This window comes from Indicator indicator, chromosome 18 (assembly GCF_027791375.1).
Source record: "Indicator indicator isolate 239-I01 chromosome 18, UM_Iind_1.1, whole genome shotgun sequence".
Lineage (NCBI taxonomy): Eukaryota > Metazoa > Chordata > Aves > Piciformes > Indicatoridae > Indicator > Indicator indicator.
Genome location: NC_072027.1, coordinates 18,709,856 through 18,725,400, shown reverse-complemented (window position 1 = coordinate 18,725,400; position 15,545 = coordinate 18,709,856). Strand labels below are relative to the sequence as shown.

Genomic DNA, 15,545 nt, shown 5'->3' with positions numbered 1-15,545 from the left:
CCAACATATGGCAAAAAAGGTTATTGAGGGAAAAGATCTCAAGTCCAAGTAACAAATGTAGACAAGACAGCTCCCCGTGCTGCTCTGGGAATTAACAGTAGTAAAATCAAAAACTTGCAAGCAAATGAGAAGCAGATGTTATCTGCTGAATGCAGCGGATTTGGAACCTAGGGGATTATTTAATCTTGGACAATACTAAAAAGGCCCCTGTCTTTCCAAAGGCAAAAGAGGAATTGTCTAGCAGCCTTAGAGAAAATGCAGATTACCCATTTCAGGTACCAGCATTCAGAGCGGTCATTTAATATCGCTGGTTCACATGCAAGAAAACTCATCCTGTCCAACTGAGCTCCAAAGGTCAGCGACCTCAAAAATCTAAGCAGCACCTGGCACACTGGATGCCTGTGCTTTTTTTGCTGTGCAGATCAATCTGTTTCAGGCCCTGCAGAACAACTAGAAGAGTCTCATTTCTTAGGATTATGTTCAGCTTCATCTCAGTGACTTGCTTGATCAGAGGAGCACATCATAAACTGAGATCTGAAGTTACTGTAACAGAGTTTTGCCTCAGAACAAGATGCATTATGCAAGAAAATGACTTATTTATAAATTAATTAAACCAACTAGCTTAGCAATTAAGAACATTAAAAGAACTTAGTTGAAAGAATTTAGTTTTGAACATTTGAATGCAGGAAAAAAAGCTCTGTAGAAGACATTGATTTCCTGTTTCTGTAATACAGTAAATTCAAACATTCTTCTTTCTGCAATACATACATAGGAAAAAAGTGTATTTATTCTTTTAGAGAAAGTGAAAAAAGGGTCCAAGGAACAGTAGAGAAAGCAAAAGAGGCAAAAAAAGTACATTTTTAGAAAGAGAACACAGGAACAGCCAGGAACATGAAGAATAACTATGTGTACTGACAGTTACCTCGATGGCTTCCATCCACTCCTTCCTACCAGTTTTAAGTCCACTCTGTCACTACCTTCAGAGCTTCAAGTCTGGAATAAGATAGATGCACACAGAGGTTCCAGCACATATGAAAAGCTCCACGAAGCCACTAAGATCTGGTTGGACACAAAGCATCTGCCAAAACCAGAGTCACCCGGGAATGCAGGAGGACCTCAGGCTGGAAGCTGTGGTAATAATGAGCGTATGTTGCTGTGCTTGGCAGAGCAAGGAGACAATTGCTATTCATCCATGTCAGTTGTGGAGATGAATAGTCTGATGGGCACCAAAGCTCTGACAACAATCACAGCACATACCATCACTATTTTATAAAATAAACAGACCAAATCAGAGAGTTAATCACTGGAACAGAAGCAATTTTACCTTTTCTTTTAAAAACCAAAGCAGAACACTTCTGTATTGTGATACAGTAGGTGATTAAAAAACCCTTCTGACTAATCAGCCAGTCTAAGTCTGCCTCCAGGCATTCCCAGAGCTGGGATAAAATCACATTCTTTCCTTGCTGATATTTTGCATGAGGCTGTGGAAATGTATTCGAGTGGCAGAGAGGAATCAAGGGACTCTTTGCCTGGTTTTGTGCTCAAAATAAAACCCCTCTTATATAAATTATGCCTACAAATACAGGACCGAAACACTTGCAAACTTAATTAGTTGGGAAATACCGTGGGATATTTGTTTTTGTGTTCAAGACTTGTTGACTTAGAGCAGCAAGGAAGAACGCAAACAGCACAGAGCCTACAGAAAAACACTCATAAACGAACAAATAAACTGAAGGGGAATAATTTATCTGCAGCTTTGCTTTTAACAGCTTCTCACCCAGATTTGCTGGGCCACCTTGAGAAGTATTAGGTGTTAAATTACAAAGTATCTTTGCATTCAGTAAAGCTTTCAGCACAGATGGTGAACAAGTCACAGAAGAGGGCTGGAGGCATCATTTACTTACTTCCCCACAAACCTGTGAGAATTTTAATTGTAGTCCTGAATAAAACAGGCGCATCATATTTCTAGTTGTAAAGATCACACCACCATGAATCCTTAATGTAGTTCAGAAACTCAAAGCCTGACTCTTCTTCCTTCCTCCCTAATCGGTGTTTAATTTTTACCTTTAGGGATAAAGAAATTCACTTTTTAAGGATGCCTTTAGAGATTTCTCTTGGTTATTCTACCCATCGTTTAGTGCTGGGATGTATGCAGCATCTAGATACGTGCAAAACACTGCAAAGGGAAGTTTTCAATGCATGATAAGCTCAGAGAACTTCTCTAACACACACACACACAAAAAGGCTCATGACACCGAGTCTCACCAGAATCATTAAGAACCAATCAAAACCCTTTAATTTGTTCAGATTTAAATCTTTTGACCTAGTGCACAATGTAAAAATAAAGACACTGGTTTACCACTGAACACAAACAAAGCTTAAGTCCCAGTATCCTCAAATTTAATATTCTGTGGAATTCAATAATGAACCATTTTGTGGGTTTTGGTCAAATTCAAGCTACAAGTTCTGGTAACAGATTGATAAAATTTTCACTATGTATTGGGGAAAAAAAATCATTGCTTTTAATATATTAAAAATTACAATATATTTAAGTTTCAAAGTTGAGGAAGCTTAAACAGATCCTTTAGAAAGAACTACCAGCAAAGCTCACTTTTCTGAGGCATGAAGACTACAGAGACTGCTTTAAGAGATGTACTTCCAACAAGAGCTGCTCCCTACTCATCTTTAAATGTAATAAACCAAAAGGATCTAAAGTTGAGTAAAAAGAATAAAGACTGTTCAATTGTTTAAAATAGTATCAGGTACATTTTTCCCCAAAGGTGTACTTTGTGGAAAGGAAAAGAGCATCACATTAAAAAGTACAAACGCTTCATTTATCAGAATAAACCCGTTCCTCAGGTTCCCAGAAAGTTCTTTTTAACTTTGGCTTATTTTCAGCATAAGTGAACTTTGTATCTCATTGCTTTGACTCTGGAAACAAAATATGTACATAAAAATCAGAGAACGTTATAATCCACCACAGGAGGGGAAAAAAATATAAATCCCTGCAGCACGATTTGTAATCACAGCCTAAATTATATGAAAGTGAAACTGAGCAGAAAGAGGATGCTTTCACTGTCAGTATGTCTTAATATTCAATTCATTAATTCTTAATGCCAGAAGAACATCAAAACCCGCAGTTTTGGAGACTAACAGCCATCAGAGACGTTAAGAAGGCCTGCATGTTACTGACATGCCGTTAACCTTCCAAGTGAAGGTTTTGAGGGGCTGAGGAGGAAAGATACCGACTCCAGAGCCTCAGCGGGAACCAGAGGTGCAGTCAGGGCGCTCCGGTGAAGTTTCAACCAGCGGGAGAAGCCTGGGGCCACCCCTAACTTTTTTCGTGTCGAAACACCAAGCAGAACGCCTCTTTCCTGCCTTCAGCGAGTGCTGGGCAGAGCCCGCGAGGCGGCCGAGGAAAGGACACCGGGCCCGACGCAATTGCAGGCCGCGCACCGCCGTCGTGGCCGGCCCTGGCCTTTCCAGGACGCGGCGCAATAAAGAGAGCTGCGGAGGACCAGCAGGCCGGGCCAGGCCAGGCCAGGCCGTGCTTTGTTCGGGCCCGGCGCAGGCTGCACGGCCCGGCCCGGCCGCAGTACCACCAGGAGGCGAGCGGGGGCGCCGAGCGCGAGGACGGCCTGTGGGGCAGCCGGCGGGGCCGAGCACCGACCGGGCCAGGCCCGCCACTCCCGCATGCGCGCTGCCGCAGCGCACCGGTCCCTCTCCCCCGCCCCCCTGCCCGCGGCCGCTCCTAACGGTCGCTGCCCCCTCTCCTCTCCTCCCTCCTTCACAGAGCGGCGACCGCCGCCGCCAGTTCCAAACATGGCGGCGGGCCGGGGGCGGCCGCATCGCTGCTCCTACCTGAGGGCAGAGGGAAGGGAGAGCGGCGGCGCCTCCCGTTCGCTGTGGGAGCAGCGGCGGGGAGGGACGGACGGAGAGGCTGCGGGGAGGAGGGAGGGAGGCGGCTGCGGTCGCTCCGCACACGTCTTGCCGCACTCGCGAGAGCACGCCCGCCCGCTGCCCGCCCGCTCACGTGCCCGGCGGCGGCCGCCCCGCTCCGTGCCTCGCCTCCGCCCCGCTTCGTTCCGCTTAGCGACGGCCGCCCGCTCTGCTCTGTTCTGTTCTGCTCCGCTCCGCCCTCCGTGTGTGGATGTGGCCGGGAGGTGAGAGAGAAGGAGGAGGAGGAAGAGAAGGCGGCGCTGGCCGGCCCGCGTCTCGCGAGAGGTAGGGAGCCGCTTACCCTGCTCTCGCGAGAGGGGCGCCGCGCCGCGAAGCGCCAGACCGCCGCAGGGACCCCGCTCATTGTCCGCGCGCTCCCGCGGGGGCCGATGGGAATGCACGCGGGGGCGGTGCCCGCCCGTTCCACACGTCGTCGCCTCCCCTCTTCCCCCTGCCCCTCCCCGCCCCGAGCTGGGGCTGAGGGAAGCGGCAGGAAGGGAGGGGATAGAGAGGGTCAGGGGTTCGCGGCTACCCTCAGCTTTCTCCCTGCCCGTGTGGCTCTGCTGTTCTGGAGCTGTGTGAGGGCACAACAAGAAGGGGAATCCCAGGTTCGGTGGCGTCTGAATTTCCCTCCCTCAGGTAAACCCGGGTCCCCGCCCCGGACGAGGGAAGGAGACAGGGCTCCCCCTGAGGGTGTGTGCCAGCTGCTGCCTCTCCGCGGCTGGAAAGTAGGAGGAACGAGTAACACCAGCCAAGCGCTGTAATATGCGTTTGCCCCAAATAATATGTATTGCTGACTGCCACTTGGCTTTTTTAAGCCCGCAAGAGGTGTTACCTTCGCAAGAGGGCAGACAGCCGCAGCCCCTGCAGCTCCCTAGGCTGGGCTCCTAGGAGCTAGCACGGCCGTGTTGTGTCAGGCTGAGCCTAAGGACTGCTCTCTGGACAGCGAAGGTCTCACCATCTCTGGAGCAGTTAAAACAATGGGCTCTCGGTGCCTCTTGCGTTCATTAGAAGATTCTGGTAAAACCCCGCAAGCTTAACGTGCAAGGCCTGCCTTTTCCTCCAAGCCAATATTGCCACCTTCTGCTGTATCAGGGAAGTTCATGTCTCCTGTGCTTAGATTGCTTCAACTTCTGGCCAAGGGAGTCCTCGTACAATCGGGCATGTAGTATTTATGCTTTGAAATTCTTTCATTGTCAGCATCTTGCTTTCCAGTTTAATTTTGTGGCTAAAGAACCAGTCTCTCCCATCATGTTGGAAGCTGCTGCCTCCCAGCAGCCATACAGAGATGAAGCTGTGTAGCAGTCTCTGGGGGAAAAGAAAAATCTGCCTTTTGAATTCATCACAGGCTGATTTTTTTCCCCTTCTCTGTATGTGGCTGCAGAGAACAATGAAACAATAACACAGAAGGTATTTGACAAAAACTAGGGGTTTGGTACAAAATATGTGTTGAGATAATATGAGAGAGCGCTCAGAGAACAATCACAAGAAACTCAGCTCTTTTAACAAGCTCAGGATAAAGAACAATTAAGTGCTCAAAAGCAAACACATAAATCTCAGTTAACAATACCTCTGTGTTCCAGTAAAAGCAGAGCAAAGCACCTTGATGAAATGTAAAGCAGTTGAGCCACTTTTGTCCAGTATAAGTCATATATAGATTGCAAAATGCATGGTGCTAATAAACAGAATCATAAATCATGTTGGCACCTCCTGAGTACCAAAGTGAGCCCTGCTCCATTTCCCTCCATTTCAGTGCCAGTACTTTGTTCCTCTTGGAGCACAAGGGTTCTCTCTCCATTTCTTTTGTTGTCCTTTAGTCAAAGCACCAAAACAGCAGCAAGGTGAAACTTTTTGACCTTTATTGATTGCATTTGGGCTGCAGAAGGCACTGGCCCTGCTAACAGAGCTGCTGTGCTGATGCAGAGCTCCAGTTCCCTGAGTCTCTACTCAGGCTGATCCCTGGAGAACGTTTATGATATTCCTGTGTATTTTCCAGAAAAAGCAGTACCCTTCCAGCTGCCTGAGGCTTGTGGGGCCTCAGAAGAACCCTCATGCACTGAGCAAGCATTCTGCCACCATTCCCAAACACCCTGATGGGATAACCACCCCTGCCAGCAAACTGCCTGTCCTTTTCTTCTCCTTTTTTGTTACAGCACAACCTACAAGGCCTACAAGTCTGGAGCTCAGCCCTGAGACAAATGGACTAGAGCTTTATCACAGAAACAGTTTTTCAAGGAAACAAGCCAGCCAGCATATCTTTATAGTCCACAGAGCACATGCTTTATGTGGTTGACAGTGTACATTCCTCATTCTTTGTCAGTTTCAGAAGTACCTGGTACAGAGGCAGAGCCCCTGACACAGTGAGCTTGTTTACTGGCAGGCATCAGCCCACACCAAGGGCAGCAGGGCACCCACTACTCCCCTCCTGGGTGAGTGCTGGGCAAAAGGGAGATTGCAGGGCACAATGCAAATCCATAGGAAACCTGGTCAAGAAGGCCAACAGCATCCTGCCCTCTATCAGTCTGGCCAACAGGACTAGGGCAGGGATCATCCTCCGGTACTCACCACAGACTTGATTTCCTTCCAGGGGTCAGGACTGGGTTCAGCCTTGTTCACCATCTGTAAGAACCTGGATCACTTGACAGAGTGGCCCCTCAGCCAGCTTGCTGATGATAAAACTGGGAGGAGTGGCTGCCATTCAGCCCGACCTGGACAGTCTGTAGAGCTAGTTCGGGAGGAAGATCATGTTCACCAAGGGCAAATGTAGGAGACCTGCACCTAGAGAAGTTACTCCATGCACCAATACAGGTGAGGGGTTGACCTGCTAGGAAGCAGTTCCAAGGAGGACCTGGGAGCACTGGTGGACAAGTTCACCATAAACGAGCAATGTGCTCTCACAGCCAAGGCAAGTGGTCTGGGGGTGTATGAAGAAGAGTGTGGCCAGCAGGTTGAGGGAGTTTCACCTCCCCCTCTACCCTGCCCTGGCAAAGTCACATCTGGAGCACTGGGTCCAGTTCAAGAGAGACCAGGAACTACTGGAGAGAGTCCAGCAGATGCTGAGTGGCCTGAAGCTTCTCTGTGAGGAGCAAAGGCTGAGAGCCCTGGGGCTGTTGAGCCTGAAGAAGAGCAGATCCCCCTGAAGGGAATCTGATCAAGGCTCAGCAAGGGCTAAAGGGTAAGGGGATGGGGCCAGACTTGTCAGTGGTACCCAGTGACAGGTCAAGGGGCAATGAGCAAACTGGAACCCAGGAGGTTCCATCTGAACAGGAGAAACTTGTTTGGTGTGAGGGTGCTGGAGGCCTGGAGCAGGCTGCCCAGAGAGGTTGTGGAATCTCCTTCTCTGCAGAGATTCCAGCTCCCCCTGACCATTGTACTCCTGGGCAAGCTGCTGTGGGTGCCCTGCTTTAGCAGGGAGCTTAGACTGGATGATCTCCAGAGGTCACTTCCAACCCTACCATTCTGTGACAATGCAAATTATAAAAAGCATTAAACACCTCATCTCCTTGCAAGTGCCAGAGGAAAAGAAACCTATCCTGGCAGCAGAGGCCATGGAGGAGGGCATCTACCTGTGGCAGGAGGGCACCAGCCACCCAGTGCCACACTCTTGCCTCTCCAATCTCTCACAGATAAAAACACAACCTGCTGTACCCCATGACCTTAATGATATAATGAAAATCAAGATAAGACAGGTTCAAATATATTAATAAGTTTAATAAATAGAGGTAATAGACAATTGTTAATCTCCTCTTTCTGCTATTTGTGTAATTCCTCTTACACCTCGCCCCCAAGCCACTCCTGATATTTCCACTTAACTTTACCCAGATCCTAAACACTTCTCCAGCAGTCTTAATTAGAGAAGTTTCTATCTTCTTAGTCTCTTTCAAATGAGGATCTTCAAAGCAGCACCAACAGGTTGTTCTTGTGACAAGTGCTGCCACTCCAGCAAGCCCATCTGCACCAAAACACACAAACCATTTGCTTTTAATTAAAAACCACCAAAGAAACACAGTTAATGGGAGCATCTCTCCTCAAATTCAACATTGAGCACTTAATTAGCTGACTTGCATTTTTATACAAAAGATGCAGTAGTAAGTAAAATGTCTGCCATGGAATTTATTACTTTCTGACTGTGCACTGTCTGCATACAATCTAGGATTAACTCCACCAAGCAGGAGTTACTCCACTCTCAGACATGCAGAGTGCTGCCAAAACCTAGCACCATGCAGCACTAAGACAGCACTGGTGGTGCCAGGAACAGCTTGGCAGCACGTTTCTCTCCCAGCAGTGTAACACTATCACAGGCACTGAGCAGCAATGTGTAGCTGACCACTGCTGGGTGAAAGAGAACTCAGTAGGAGGTTCTGAAAGGACCTGAAGTGTATCTCTCTGGTGATGTGGGCCTGGCTTCCAACACTTCCTTTCATCAGCTGCAGCAATGGGAAGCACTGCATGCTTCACTACAAAAACCAGGTTATTTCCACCCTGCAGCACCAAAGGCTGGCCAAACAGCCCATTCACAAGCCTGCAGAGGCCATTTAGTACTCAGTATGGCAGAACAGTCTTTTTGCCCATCTCCCCTTGCTGGCTCGAGGCAAAATGTCACTCACATAGCTCAGATGGCTCTCCCTCTGCCTCACACGGAGGCTATTCATTGGCATCTCCTCTCCACAGGCAGGACTCAGAGGTTTTCTTAAACAAGGGCCACTAGTGAGGACCTGTTACAGCGGGCTGCATCTTCCAGACAGCTCTGCCACGATGACCTCCGAGATAGAGCCATCCCTTCACACACACTTGAGCTGTGGTATCAGCTGGGAGCCCTGAAGAGAGCACAAGAGAAACATCACTTCAAACATTCAATTAATTAAACCTGTATTAACAACACCAAACTGTTGGGACGTGGCTTGTAGAAGGGGAAAAATATAAAAAATTAAACCGAATAGCAGGCTGAGAAACTACTTCTAAACAGTACAGCCTGAACAAATTACCGTTCGGTCCTTCGGCCTCACAGCGTATCAGCCAGCGCGGGCCGCCAGGCACGACCGCCCTTCGGCCATTGCAATAAGGAACGGGAAGTATTTCACTTCTTCCACCGTCAAAGACCCTGAGAGAGGTGAAGCACCCCAGGCCTCCAGACCGGTGGCAGAAAGACCCACGGCAGGAGACCGAGTGCCCCTCACCTCCCGGCGGCAGAGGAGGGGGATCCCCGGTGCCTCTCACCTCACGGCGGCAGAGGAGGGGGGCCCCCCGGTGCCTCTCACCTCCCGGCGGCAGAGGAGGGGGGATCCCCGGTGCCTCTCACCTCACGGCGGCAGAGGAGGGGGGCCCCCCGGTGCCTCTCACCTCCCGGCGGCAGAGGAGCGGGGACCCCCGGTGCCTCTCACCTCATGGCGGCAGAGGAGCGGGGACCCCCGGTGCCCCTCACCTCATGGTGGCTAGGTCGAGGGAGTCCCGGCACAGCTGATGGCGATCGCAGCACGGGAGTCCCAGCGCCTCCCTAGCCCCTCATGGCGGCAGGGGACGGGGTGAGTCCCAGCGCCAGACCTCCCTTCCCCTCGTGGCAAGGGCCAAGCCGCGTCTCCAACGCCCCTCACGACGAGGGGAGTCCGGGCGGCTCACCTCACGGCGGCCGCAGCGGGAGAATCCCGGCGCCTCCACACCCCCCACCCCGCGGTCACAGCTGCCGTCCCGGCTCCACCTCGTTGCCCTTCTCCGTGGCGGCACTCGCCGAAAGAGACCAGGCCCCGCTCCGCCGCCCGGGTGGTTCCGCAGGCGCCGCCCGCTCGCCTCGGCCGCTCCCCTGGGGCGGGGCACGCCCGGCCCGGCGCGGCGCGGCGCGGCTCGGGTCGGCTCGGCTCGCGGGGCGGAGGCGGGCCCCGGCTAGGCAGGGCGGGCACCCTGGGTGAGCAAACCCAGGAGCGTCGTGGGAAAGAAAAGGCAGCGGGGACGGCAGGGCTGTGCCTGCTTCTTCGTGTGAGGAGTCAAAACAAGTTATTAGCTTGTATCTCGTCGTGCGGTGCCGTAGGAGCAAATCCAGCCTGTCACTGTGCCCTGGTCCCCAGCTACCACAGACAATTAGGGTTGTAGAAGTGCTTATCATCAGGACTAATGCCCCACAGCTGCTCTGCAAGCGGGCTGGATGTCACAGCCACGCGGCCAAGGACACAGGGAGGCTGCACAGCTTGTCCTGCAGCCATGTACTGGCTTTTGTTCCCCCTCCCACAGCATTGCTCCTGCGTCAGGCTCTGACCCTGTGGCACAGACGCTGCTGAGGTATGGAAGGCTCAGGGTATGAAGCCTGGAGCTGCAGAAGAGCAGGAGACCCAGGGCAGGCAGCTTTGGACCTGAGGATAACATTACAGCGTGGCTCTTGCTGTTGCAGGAGCTCCAGGTGCTGCTCTGTCCCATCCTAGGACTGCAGCAGGTATTTTTGAAGCATCACAGCTCCATGCTACTGCAGGTCCTGTAAGCGGAGCTGTGCCAGCAGTGAGTGAGTTCATGTCCTGATTTAACCCATCCTGCTAATTTACAGGAGCAAAATCCCTTGGGTGTGATCCCTCCTTTATTCTGTAACCTAGCGTTCACACGACAGGGGTTAAACAGGCTTCTGGAGCCTGCTGAGCTGCTCTGAACATACACTGCAGGGCTGTGTTGGGACGCAGGGAGTTCAAGGCAGGTTGTGTCTAGACTAGAGGAGCTCTTCTGAGGGCTGGCTGTGCTTTTGTTGTGTACTAGCTGATATCTCTAATCTGGCTTGAAACAAAGCGTCTCAGGCCCTTCAGTCCCCAGCGTGGCACTTGCAGTGAGAACAGAAGGCTGTGTTCAGCTTCCATCAGGCTAGGAGGAGCAAACGGCCAAGCAGGGCTCTCGGTATCAAAGATGCTTGCTTACATCAGCTATGGCCTGGGAGAGAGGGAAGGCCAACACAGCTTAGGCAGAGGAAGCCACCGTGAAACCAGCTCTCAGCTGGTCAAGCCAATGCTGTGGACATTGCTGGGGAACTGCTGCAGGCAATGGCCCCTATCAGCTATCTCCAGGCCTGAAGCACACAGGAGGTCAAGCAGGAGGACCTGTTGCCCAGCCAGGTGCTGTTTCCCATCATGGTGTGGTTGTGCCCAGCCCTGCAGACCTGTGTCTGCATGGACTCCCAGCATGGTGTTGTTGGGCCCAGGCTGTTTCAGAAGTCTTTTCTTACCCACTGGAGAGATGGAGCTGATATAGAGGGCAAACTCACCAGGAATCTGTGACAGAAAAGGGCTTTACTCGATACTCATGGCAGAGCTGTTGTGTTTCACCTTGTGTGATGTCCTTTACCCAGAGTTCACAAATAAGAGATAAACCCACACTCCAGACCCAGTCACTGGAGGGGAAACCTGTTGTCGAGTAAGAGGCTGGCATCAAGAGTTGCTGAGTTCTCTTATTTGGCATTCAGAAAGCTTTTGAAGCATCATCCTGGTCCTGCTGAAAATATCTTATTATAAGAGGCATGGCATATTAATTTGGGCCTCACACCATGCTAATGAGTTATGCAGCTTCTAAACTGGAGCTGTTGCTTAGGCAGCCTGCTCTGGGTCTCTGCAGCCCTCACCATCCATCCCAGTCTGTGGGCATGTGCCCTCAGCCACAGGGAGACCTCCATAACAAACCCATGAAATGCCCTCTGTGTTCCCTATTACCTATGCCTCCAGCACAGCAGGTTTTCCTCAGTCCTGGATCTTAGCTGGGAAAGCACTAACAATTTTCACACACAGCCATGGCTGTCCTGGGCAGAACAAGCCCAGCAATTCCTGGGACAAGGTTGAAGCAGGCTGTGCCAGCAGGGAACACCCCATGTGTTATGACCTGCATGAGCATCCAGGAAGAATAGGTGACCACTTCAGGCTGAAGAAAAGATCAAGAAGCATTTGAAGAAGACAGAGATGGAGTGGATGACTGCCTGAGGCAAGAGACAGCTTTGGATGAGCAGCAGTGGTATCCCCAAGCTCCTAGAGCCTAAGAGGAACATGGGGGAGGGATCCCAACCTCTCCTGAAAGGCCTTGAAATGTCTCATTGGAGCACAAAGCCTGCATGCAATGCTTCTTTGAATGGAGTCCAAGGAAGAGAGGTGGTAGAATCATAGAATCACAGAATAGTAGGGGTTGGAAGGGGCCTCTGGACATCATCAAGTCCAACTCTCCCCTGCCAAAGCAGAATCACCTAGGGCAGGTCACACAGGAACACATCCAGACTGATCTTGAAAAGCTCCAGAGAAGGAGGCTGCACAACCTCTCTGGGCAGCCTGCTCCAGGGCTCACAGTAAAGAAGTTTCTCCTCATCTTGAGGTGGTAGCTACACCACCGTGCCTCGCCATGGTTACATACAGCCCCAAGCCAGCGCTAAGGTGGGGGAATGGATTTCTTTCCCAAACCATCAAGAGTCAACTTTTCCCCCTGCATGTTTCAGGGCAGGGTTTTGCTGTTGGCAGCCCACAGCCATTTCTGAGCTGCCTCTTGTATCTGAAGGGCTGTGTCAGGAGTAAGCGGAGCTCACCTGTGCTCTCATTCCCCTTAAGAGGTGTTTGATTGCATTTTTTCCAGCTTCACGGATCCTATGTTTCCTGCTCTGGTTTTCTGTGCCCCAAGTGTGCATCTCAGCACTGAGGTCAGTGTGGGTGCTACAGCAAAGTTGGTCTTGCTGAACTCTCCAGATTCAGTCCAGGAAGAAAGGTAGCTGCACTGCTTGGATGTAACACTCTGAACCAGAGGTCCTCCCATCATAGCTAGCACTGCATCCTTCCATGTTGAGAAGGAGAATTAGCCTTCAGCACCCAAGGAGAGACCCAAGTCAGATTCTACAATCTGGAAAAAAATAGCTTTTGTAGCCAGATAATTGAACTAGAGAGAGAAATATTAACTGAGTTAATCATTTGGGTTGGGCCTGATAATCTGACCTCATGGTGGTTGGACTTGATGACCTGAAAGGTCCCTTCCAACCAAAATGAGTCTCTGATTCTATGATTTCCACTCTCTCAAAGCAAGGATAGAGGCTTTTCTATTAGAAGCAAATTTTCTCTTAGCCCCTGACTTGTTAACCTGGGGTGTTTCTGGGCTTTCCATCCATCTGACCAGGAGCCACCTGGTTCCACCTGTCTCTACAGAGGGAGCCCTGCAATTCCCACTTCCAGCTAACATCACAAGAGGGCATTACAGCCTCAAAAGCTGAGCTGGCTCTGCTGATGCTCGGAGATCTTTCCCACACCCTGGGGTGTCCAGCCCCAGCAGCAGCTGCGGACTTGCCCCCACCTGCTGAGCTCCTCCACCAGCTCCCAACCCCTGACACTTGCCTTTAATCAGGTCTCCTTCATACCAAGGCTGAGCTTTGACACAGCTAACAGGGGTGAAACGCTGCAGCCGTCACTCCCACGACGTGAGCCATCTAATGGCACTGATTGAAGCTGGTTATAGTTTTGACAGTTAATGGCATGCAGAACACTTTAATCTTGACCTGCAACACCTCCAGCTCTTCCAGGGTCTCCTCTGCCCCCGCGAGGAGTCACCACTAATCAGACCAAGCAGTGAAGTAGTTTGAGACAGAGCTAAAGGGAGCGAAGGGCGAGGCGTGAGCGAAAGGCACCCGACTCACTTTGCTGCAAAGTGCTGGCAGATTTAGAACTGCCTTTGATTTGCCTGAGAATGGTTTAGGAGAGGAACCAGCAGCCCTGAAATAATTTACAGCTTTAAAGTAATTGTGAAAAAAGGAGAAAAATCGCTCCTCTGAGGCATATTTACACAAAAAAATAAGGTTCATTTGGAGTTAGGTGCAGAAAGAGTGCTGTGTGTTATGCCCTCTGTGTACCACTGCCACAGTGCAGTGGCTGCCACGCCCCCGGACCCTGCCCGCTTCCACCACCGCACAAAGGTGCGGATGGCGCTGCCACACCCTGTGGCCATGCCCCCGCAGGCTCCTCCCCCTGCCGCTGACCTTTGCCCCTCCCCTGCAAGTGTTGGCAGTGACGATGCCTCTGCGGGCCTGAGGGTGGCGCTGGACACGCCCTGTCACAGCCACGCTCCTTTTTTGGTACCCAGCCAATAAAGTTTTATCCAGAACTAAACCTGAGCCTCTGATTGGTCTTTGGCCGCACCTGAGCTCCACCCTGCCTTGGCCTCACCCCTTTTTAGGTACCCAGCCAATAAAGTTTTAGCCAGAATCAAACCTGGGCCTCTGATTGGTCCTTGGCCACACCCCAGCCACATCCCAGACCCACCCTGACACTATCCTGCCTTGGCCCATCCCTTTTTTGGTACCCAGCCAATAAAGTTTCATCCAGAACCAAACATGGGCTGCTGATTGGTCCTTGGCCACACCCCAGCCACACCCTGACCCCACCCTGCCTTGGCCCTGCCCCCATTTCTGCCCCCCATTTCTCTGCCCTCGTAGGGATGCAGCTTGCCCTGAGCTTCCTGCCCACCAAAGGCCTGATCCACAGCCAACAGCCTTGGCCCCACTGGTGAGGAAACTTCAGCCCCACATGCTGTCCTATCCCCTCAGGAGAGGACATCAGTGATGGCCTTGGCTCACATGGGACTGGGCTCCCCTTCTGCCCTTGGTGCTGCCATCAGAGCAGGTGATGCTTTGCCCAGGTCAGGCTACCAGAGTTGTGCTCACTTGTTGAGTAGTTTGAGTTTGCAGAGGGTTAAATGCAGCTTAGATCAGCCCCAAGAGACCCTAATGGCCTCAACCAACCTCACCTGAGAGCCCTCCACTAGGAGCCCTATTTAAGCTCAGCTGTGGAGCTTTACTGTGCCTATGAATAATGCTGCAGGAGTGCCTGGCTTCAGTCCTGCCTCTGAGTCTGTGCTTGGATGAACTCCTTGGCTCTAGGAAGGATCCTCAGACAAATTGTGACTCTGGCTCTACTTCTAGGTGAGTTTTGGACCCATATTGTAGCTCTGCTTCCAGCCTTGTCCTTGGTTCATCTCCTCTTGTTCCTAGGTAAGCTCTGGGCCTGGGTTGTTGCAAGCTAGACCTGGAACTGCTGGTGGACCCTATAAACCAGCACCTGGCTGCACTCAGACCTAGTGGGATTCTTGCCTGCTGGTGAGGATGGTATCTGTGCTGGGGTCATCTTGGCTCCCCTTTCCTTAGGGAGCAGCTGGCTCTTCCTGCTCCCTGCTGTTCCCATCATCCTCTTGCTACACAACAAATACAAACCCTCTGAATCTCTGTACTAACGTTGCTCCTCTATGGACCCAGAAAGCATCCCAGTGGGACAGAGGGAGCTGTCTTGCTGTGCTGCTCAGTGGCTGTATCAGGAAGGGACAAATCGGTGTTAGCATGAGGCTCGCTGTTCCTGCATGTGAGAGGGTGCTCCAGGCTTTATCCACCAGTTGCTCCCTGCAAGACATAGCCAAGATCTCCTTCCCCAGCCAAGGGCCCCCCAGCCTCCCACCAGGGCTGAGTATTTGTTTGTCTTGCTAGATGGGTGGCTGCGCTCATTCCCGGGGTGACAGCTCTCCTGGGCATGGCTGCCCGAGGCTGGCAGCGGGGCAAGATGTGTTGCTGAGCTGTCTGTGAGGCTGTAGCTGATGAATCCCTCTGGGCAGCACAGGGAAATGCCACTCAGGCTGTG

At 51.5% G+C, this 15,545-nt stretch overlaps 1 non-coding gene across 1 annotated transcript; it reads right to left on the bottom strand.

Annotated features, from left to right (window-relative positions):
* Positions 1–8,072: 8,072 nt before the first annotated feature.
* On the bottom strand, positions 8,073–8,276 carry LOC128973213 (small nucleolar RNA SNORA74). Its single transcript, XR_008489283.1, has one exon. It is a non-coding gene; the product is annotated as a small nucleolar RNA SNORA74 (small nucleolar RNA).
* Between the last annotated feature and the right edge of the window lie 7,269 nt (positions 8,277–15,545).